Source organism: Pteropus vampyrus, unplaced genomic scaffold, assembly GCF_000151845.1.
Source record: "Pteropus vampyrus isolate Shadow unplaced genomic scaffold, Pvam_2.0 Scaffold230, whole genome shotgun sequence".
Lineage (NCBI taxonomy): Eukaryota > Metazoa > Chordata > Mammalia > Chiroptera > Pteropodidae > Pteropus > Pteropus vampyrus.
In genome coordinates this window covers 36,582-45,752 of record NW_011889011.1, presented here as the reverse complement: position 1 = coordinate 45,752, position 9,171 = coordinate 36,582, and positions in this window count along the sequence as shown.

Below are 9,171 nucleotides of genomic sequence, written 5' to 3'. Positions count from 1 at the left end.
TAGTCCAGACAAAGTAGCTTCCATTTGTTTTATATTTCTGCATTTGAAAGAAGAAATGTTCTTTATTTCTGCTGTCTGACCAGCCTCTGACTTCCTTTCTAAGACACATATTGTAGAATATTAGTTTTCCCACTCACGATATAGTAGTGGTTTGAAATCGCTTTCGGAATAGGTGGAGTTTTAGGGGAAAAGGCTGTGTTTTGCTTGGGTCTGGAATGAACAACGTTTGAAATGAGATAAGAGAGAAGGCTACGTGGTGGGGGCTGACCTGGTATTCTGCTGTTTTGGGAAGAAGTTCTGCTGCGTTTAGCTCCTCTGGTCCCCCCGCAGCGTCAGCTGTCCCATGCCGCAAGTCGGAACAAATGTCCCTTTGTCCCACTGTGCACCTGCCCCTGTGAACAAGCCAGGCGAGTTTCGTCTTAGCTACTTCTCCTTCTGTGAGTAGAATGTCCCCTTTTAGTGGCTCCATCAGGGCGGCGCATCGTAGCTCTAGAAGATCCTGTTAGAGTGTGAGAGCCCTCAGACGAGGCATGGGCATGTCACGAAGACAGGTGCCCTGGGCTGATGGGACAGGTGACGAGTGAATACTGTTGGCCAAGAGGGTGAGCAGAGAGAGCACATTCATTTGTTCGACACGTAAGCACCTGCAGTGCGCAAGGCAGAAGCCCACCCCTACGTTCTCCTCCCCTTCGGCCAAAGTGTCTCTGCTTCTGTGCGATTTCACCCACTGCAGCCTTCTGTGAATAGCACCGATTTTAGACAAAACTTTGCAACGGAAGTGTTTGAAAGCGGTGACCTAGGCGGCCTCCGGATGGGGTCTGCTTATGAAAGAGCTCGAAGAAGCTCCGCGGCGTGCGGGAGAGGGCCAGACTCGGCCCTCTGAGGTCTGGCCTCGATCCTCTGTCCCGGCCATCACCCCCTAGACCCTGGCCACACGTCCCTTCTACCAGACGTCCGGAGGCATCTGACCGCTCATCCTCAAGGCCAAAGTGTTGCTTCATGAATAAAATGGAAACTCTTCTAAATTTAAAGCTGTTCGGTAGAGTCTTCCATTTTCCAAAGTCACAAGGAAAACACGTCACTACCAATTTAAGAGGCGGCTACACTTATCCACACCTGATTAAGTAGATACCTGAAATGTGCTTTTTTTTTTTTTTTGCCCACATATTTAACATCTCAAAAGCAGAAATAGTAATTATTTCGCTATGAAGATCGCGTATGATAAAGCACTTTGTGAGCTGTAAAGCACCACACACTAATCACCTTTTCCGGGCAAGACTGTACTGCTACAGGCTTACATCTTAGTGTGACCAAGTACTCGTGTGTCTTTGCTCAATACTGTAAACTTAAATTAGCGTATGTCACATCTGTCCGATGAGTGTGAATCTGTTCTAGGACTTTGGCGGCGCGCGGAGCGATGGGCCTCACCCCTGTCTCACGTCGTGGGTCTGATGACCTGTCCTGTAAGGCTCACGTCCAGCCGCCCTCAGGCTGAAGTGGCCCCGTGTGTGGCTTCAGTGCACCTGGTGTGTGAAGTTCACCTCACTCTTGTCATAAGGAACTCGTTTTCTTGAGTTTGTTTTAACTTTGTCGAACAGCCATTTAACTCTTCTTGGGGTCTTTTTTGTGGTTAATCTATCAAATCAGAAGGTTATTTGGATGAAAAGGGTTCTTTTGGGCACATGCCGTCAGCGTTTAAATGGGTCTCTGTTTTGACTGAGAAGGGTAGAAAACTTTCCAGTGTAAATACACTCAGAACATTTGGATAATTATTCTAAAAAAAAAAAGTCGACAAACTTTCATGTTCGCCTCTGATTCATGGGGCATTTCCGACCCGACTTGTTTGTATTCTCCATCTTCAGCCTCCTTGAACTGAGAAAGAAAACAGAAAAACCTTTGGAAACATATCAAGTGAAAAAAGATGGTGCGGGGGGCGGGGGGCAGAGATAGGCCAACTTTGTAAAAATGAATTAAAACTTTGCTTTTTTATTAGGAAAAAAATGCGTAAAATAAAATACGATGTTAGGAAATACTCTGGCATCCAAGACCTTGTCTGCCGGGTCTGCAGCTGAAAATCCTATATATTAGAGCCAACTCAGCAGCTTCGGGCAGGTGAACATAAATCAAGTCACAAAACAAAAGTTAGTTGCCATGATACAAGGAAAGCCCCGCTTTCTGGCAAAGTTACCAAAACTGGAAAAATATAAACACCAAATTTGATTTTTAGCTAGGAAATGACATTAAATTAGAGCAAACGATTTCCGACTGCAGAACTCGATGTCCAGCTTTTGATGGAGATGGCCACAGAGACCACTCCTGTTAAGTTGCCGAGTCACTGGCTGTTTAAACTGTGCTTTAATAGATAACAGTGTAAACGAACATGAAATTACTTTTGCTTCTCGAGCACTCTTTGGGAAAGAGGCTGAGGAAGTTAGGGAGGGGGCTCTGACCCCACGGAGGAGACGTGTCCGGAGTTTCCTGGGGAACGGGGTCCCGCACGAGGCCAGCAGCAGGAGCAGGGCAGGGCCGAGTGGAGAGGGGCGCACGGGGCTCACAGCCAGTGGGAGAGACAGCACTTCTGTGCCGGGCCCCCCAAAAGCAGGGCTGTCGTAGGGCACACTTGCACTGCCTGGCACGAGCCCCACGATTGATGACGGGATCGTAAGTGGAGATCAGCTGTGATTCTGGTACTCAGACAAGACCCCTCTCTAGGCCCCTTGTGAACTTTTTAAAAGTCTAACTCTCACGCACTCCAAAATGTATACTCTCGTGAGTTATACTCTTATGAGAAAAATAGCAAAGAATATTTAGAAAATATACAGGAAGAGAAAGAAGAGGTTTTAAATAAAACAGTTCAGGGATTGAGAAGTAAGTGAGCAGGAAACAGTGGAGAGTCCAGATACAAGTCTCAAAGGATGTGGGAATCTAAAATTCAATAAAGATGGCATTTCAGAGCATCGGGAAACGTCTGAATCATTCAATAAGTGGAATCGAGTTCATCGCTGTCCATTCGGAAGGTGTCCCTCACAGAACTACTCAAATACTTTTCAAGTAGTTGAAAGATTGAAGTGTAAAATGTTAAAACTATAAAAGTACTAGAAGAAAATATGATGATTTTGTTACATAATGTCAGAGTGCGGAAAGCATTTCTGACCACCACACAAAATCTTTTCCTTGAGGAAAAGATGGACGTACCTGACAATATAAACACTAATAACTCATCTGGAGTGAGAAACAACCCACCTAGAGCTATATGGCAAATGACAAATTGGGACAAAATAATTTCGGCGCATTACCTAATAAAGGCTTAATGCCCCCAACATACAAAAAGCTTCTAAATAGCAATAAGATTAACAACACAATAGGAAGAAGTAATTCAGAGAAGAAGCACAAATTGTCAAAAAAAAAAAAAAGAGGCGATCAGCTTCATTAATAACTAACAGTTATTAAATCCACGATGGATATGATCTCTAGTTTTTATGAAATTCTTAGAAACACACTCCTGTTTACAGTTGATGATAAGGTAAATAAGCATGGTGTTTTGCAGTATGGTTTACTACTTGCCATATATCTTAGGTGTGCGTTCCATTCAGCCCCTAAACTCTACTTCCTTAAAACTCTCCTACAGAAATAGCAATGCAGATGTCTTTACTCTGAAATAGGGAAGATTTGCGAAGCGTCTAGGTGTCCAGTAGGAGAACAGAAGGCTGTGTGGCGTTTTCATGAAACCAGGTGTATATTCTGCCGTGGAAGAATGAAATGAAAGCATGATTCTGTTTTCGTCTGATGGACGACACACGTGTAGGCGCATGTGTACACACAAACACATTTATGTGTATTCTAGTAAAAGCACAGGAGCGATGGGCGAACAGGCAGAGGACCTGTCTTTGAGAGGTAAGATTCTGGCTGGGTGAGAGACCTTCATTTTAATGAAAACGTGCCCAGCGATGCTTTTCATCTACAACCAGATGCCAACGTGCAGTGGCCCAGAGTTTTACTCAAGCAGCACGTGGAACGTATCGCCTCGCTAGTCCCTAGCTCAGGACTTACCCCTTTGGCCGGAAGGGCCGACCTTGACACGGGCACTGGAACCACCACACGGCCATGTGCTGCATGCATCTCACTCCTCTAGATGGCCCCTTCCTCTTCTGTCCATTTTACAGAGCTAATTTCTGCGACATCTTATTTTCGCACAGCACTGAGCCCGAGAGCGTCTTCAGGATTTACGAGGGGATTTACGAAAGGGATGGAGCAAACGCAGTTGAGACAGGTCACAGTAATTCTCCCAGTCTTTCTGACATCGCCTGTTTCAAGCCTCACCTTTCTCCTGCACATACTCAGTCAAATTAAAATAGAGATGACAGAACAGCGGCAAAGAATCCGAAAGGACACTGCAGAGGTGACATTAAAATAACTTCGTGTAGACCGTTGCTATCGTGAGCGAAGGGAGTCAGATACTATTAAAATAAAAACCCAGGGTAATTATCAAAATACAGACGGAAAGGGGAAGAAGACGCAGGTGGTGGTGACGTCCACAGGGCCTGCGGATGTCACGTCGTTTATTGTTTTCCTCAGCCCCGAGCTGCCACTGGGCACTGATGCCGGACCGGGGATGGCTGTGCTGCTTCTCACACCCGCCACATGGGTCAGACACAGGAGAACGTGCCCTTGAACCCCTGCCCACCGTGTGCACGTGGCTGGGACCTCACTGGGCAGCGTCAATTACATTAGGACAGCACTGGGGAACTGCAGGCTCACGCTGCAGGGGAGCTTTCCATTCTCTTATTAGCATATGGAGACTCATAACAACAGAGAAGGTGAAATTTAGCCCAAGCAACATGTTTTCCGAAGCTCCGAGTGGCCTCTTTTTCCTGGGGGAGCAGTGGGGGTGGGGGGTGCCTGCAGCGGGGAGAAAGAAAAATAGGTACTTTAATTGAAGACGTATTTCAGACAAATCTTTTTTCAATTATGATACTTGGTCGAAGTATGAAGTTTAAAGAACAGAAGTAGGCCTCAGCCTACTTCTTCATGCTTTTTATTCAACTTACAAAAAAAAAAAAAACCAAAACCTTTGTTTCCACTGGTGTTTTTGTCAATTGCCGTTTCTGTGGCGAGAACACGGGCTGTGACTTCACTCCCCTGAGACGTTCGGCCCCATGGAGGAGGGATTCTCAACCTGGTTTTCCCCGCATCCCCAGAGCCACCTGCACACAGCAAGTCCCCCATGAACATTAGTGCTTGCAGAGTGAAAATCTTCAGATGACTTTCTAACTATACGTCCTCATTTGGGTTGACTTTTATTAGTTTTATTTCCCATGGCAATGGAATTAGGACAGTCATGACATTTACGTAGCTGGAGGCTTGACCACACACAGAAAAGTATAGTACTCTTTGTAATTCAGAAGAAGAAGTTTTCTTTAGCAAAATGACTTATGAGGATCTCGTCATTTGGGTTATGTGCTGTCACTTGAGTGCCACGAGCCCATTACAAAGCCCATCTACATTTGAAATGCGTAGAAAGCCCAAGTAAAGCCTGCTCACTGTTTTTAAATTAAGAGATCATGTTCAAGTGTTATGTCTTGTTTTGCAGGCTGTACATATATTAATGTCTGACTTGCTTTTATAACCCATCTCGTAACATGAAGAGAGGGTGTGTGCTATGTCTTCGTTAATATTCCTTTGTTCCTTGATTGTGATTTATTTTTCAAAGAGCTTTGAATTTTCCAATTTCCGGAAGGATTTTGAATTAAAGCGTAATTGTTTTAAAATACCAGAATTGATGAGATTATCTAAAGATGGTTCTACATACCTAGAAAAGCCACTTAAAATTGGATAAAATGGAGGAATTAGAGCAAACGTTTAATTCCCACAATATTAATCGAAGCTTTCTTTGCAACAAGAAGCAGAGCCGGGAAATCGCACTCGGTCGTAAGTGGAGAATGAGTTTAAACATCCTTGTAAAGAATCATAATTTAATTCTGCTCAGGAGTAGCTGAGCAAGAAAAAACTCGATTACTGAAAGGCACCACGTATGTCAGGAAGAAAAACATCAGCACCTGCCACGGGGGTGGCCGCCGCACTCAGCCATCTAGGGTCTGGTGTCCCAACAGGACCTGGGAGGCTCCGTGACGGACATCCACCACGGGGAAGGGAATTCGGAGTGCCTTCATCATGTCTCTTGTCTGTAGACTGAGCTTCTTAAAAAGCTGAGCTATCAGCATGCAAGTTACGCACCTTAATTTACTGCTGAAACGGAACTCACAGTGTTGGGTGCGTGAAACTCGGGCTCCCCGGCTTCAGAGCCCCCGCAGAGCATGCATGTGAGTTTGTGTCACTGGTGCAAGGTTCGCGTGACACGCGCCATTGGAAGCGTTGCAGGCGGAGCCTCGGGCTGTCGGTCAGCAGGACTGTGGACAGATCGCGCATGGAGCAGCTCACCCAAAACATAACTGACGGGGCCAAGTCCAGCTCGATGTGGGTTTCGGAGACGGTTCCGTCGTAGAAAGTTGTCTATATCATCTAGTTTCCAGAGGTAATGACTCTCAGAGTATGTTCTTAAAAGATTTTTAATTTCAAAATACCAATGATAAAATTTGATAGATGGCTCCTAGCATTTGTTATTTCAGTAGAAACCTGGCTGGTGTGTATTAAATGTTGAATATAAGAGTATTTTAATTATTCTAAAAATAATTCCAAATATTGAGGACAACACCTAAAATCTGTAGATGCTTCTGGAGGCTCAGGCTCTAAGGACATTTCTTAAAGTGTGTCCTTGGACAAATGCCTTAGAGAGTCACCTGCTTATTCGGGTTCGCCTCTTCCTGGGTGCCACCCGTCCCCTGAATGAGAACCCAGGTTGTAGAGATGGAAGGGTCTGGGATTTGCGCGTCAACAAATTCTCTAAGTGATTTTTATGCTTTCCCAAATTCGAGAACCATGCTCTGAGGTCATAATGTTAATAATTTTGGAACCAGATTTAGTCCCATCATAGAAAACTGTCATTTGTATGTGTCCAGGTTTGTTGTGTCTCCAGCCGAGCCGTGGCATGTCTTTGCCACCGGTCCAGACGGTGAGCCGGTGAGAGATGCACGTGTGATGCTGTGGCCCCTGCCGCCAGCCGATAGGTGTACCGGTTCCGTATTTAATCAGGAGTAATTCTGTTCTTCACACGATATTACTCTCAATAGTAGCTGCATTTCGAAAGTGTGACCTTTTCTTGTTTTCTTATGATTAAGGGTTACAAAATGCTCTGTGTCCAGTGGCTGCGCAGGTCTTGGAGACCAGGAGAGGCTGTCCTGGTCAGCAGCCCCCCATCTTCCTGGCCACAAGGCAGCATGGCAGTGTTTAGGAGCAGGGACCCGGCCTCTTACCCGCTTGCCCTTGTGCGTCCTTGGTCAAGGTTATCCAACCTCACTGCGCCTCAGTCTCCTCATGTACAAAATGGGGGTAAAAGTCTATCACACAGGGTTGCTTCTGAGGATTAAACAAGTGCGTATCTGCAGAATGCGTAAAACGGTGCTTGGCAAATAATAAATGCTATGTAAGTGCGAGAGAGAGAGAGAGAGAGAGAGACTGACTAGAAGGAGTAGATCATTCCAAGAAATGAAGGGGCAAAGAGAAAGATGTGGGATCATCACGAATCGGGAATAGGCATCAATTTACAAAGAAAGAGTACGCACCGTGCATCTCTTTTCACGCCTGGGGACATCGTGGGACAAAAGAATTCAAAGGAGAAATGCAGGAGGCAACATAAGCGGCGTCTTAGATAAGGAGTTCGGGAGCTGGAAACGGTGGAGCCGTAGACGGTTTATACCCACACAGGTGCTGGGTCCTGTGCGCGCCTCGACGTGCACACTTCGTCGGCATGAAGAGTGGTCGTGTTTAGGAGCTTGCAGGTATAGGGGAGGCTGGACGGGTGAACAAGTGAAATCAGATCTTGTGCCCAACTGACCTGTGACTGTCAGAAGAACCCTCGCTTCCTCTAGCTTTCTGGGCCCAGCACCTCAACGTTTCTCTTTGTTTTTCCTCCTCTTCCCACCTTACGATGAAGTCGCTGGTTCGTTTTGGCCGTTTTTCCTTTCCGGCATCATCGCTCCTCCCTTCGTGCCCCCTGACCTCCTCTCTGACGTTCTATCTTGAATGCTTTCACCTTCCGTCTCAACGACCCTAATGCGCTCCCCACCGATGGCTTACAGAGCTCACACCTCCACCGTGTGTCTGTGACTTGCCTACGATAATGTCAAAACGTCGGGCGGTTCCCAGAGGCTTTCCCTCTCGGGTCACACTGGCCTTTCCAGAATTCCAGAATCATCTCCTGCCGCTGACCCCGTCCCCTCAGGCCTGGGTGTTCGCTCTCCACCCCCACGAGCCACACCTCAGCTTGACGCTGCAAGCACTTGCATGCCTTTGTGCACAGGGGCCCTGTGCTGGAATCCTGTTCTGACCTGGACGGGGGACAGTCAGAACGCTCCACTCAGCAGCAGGGTGCACTGGGTTGAATAATGTCTCCCAGAACTGATGTTCCTCCCTGAACGTGACCTTGTGCAGATATAATTAGTTACAACGAGGTCATGCCAAAGTAGGGTGGGCCCTTAATCCGCTCTGACCGGTGTGCTGTTCAGAAGAGGACGCACAGAAACAGCTACGTCTTGGGGAGAACCCGTGTAAGGTGGAGACAGGCACTGGGCCCCTGCTTCTTCTACAAGCCAAGGTCCCCCCGGGGCTGGCGGCAACACCGCAGCTGGAGAGAAGCTCAAACGGCCTCTGCCCTTAGGGGTTTCGGGGAGAGAATGGCAGGGCCGACACCTTGATTTTGGACTGTGCATCAACAAGTTTCTATTGTTCTAAGCCGGCAGGTTTGTGGTACTTCTTTTACAGCAGCGCTGGGTGTCGAATGCTAAGTGCCCTCACCTGCCTTACGCGAGTGGAGTGTAAAGTTCCTGTGTTTTGAAACTTCCTCCATCCCCTTGCACAGCCATAATACTTTGCCCATGGTTTGTGCTCAATAAGCTTGTTGAATATTTTGTTTGAATTTATTCTTTTAACACACTAAGTCACTTTTATCGTAAAAGATCTAGAACATCGATACAGAGAACAAGGTTCATATTCAGATTAGTCTCTCCAATTACATGCAGCTTTTACCGCGTGTAATATTATCTCAGAAAGACGTGA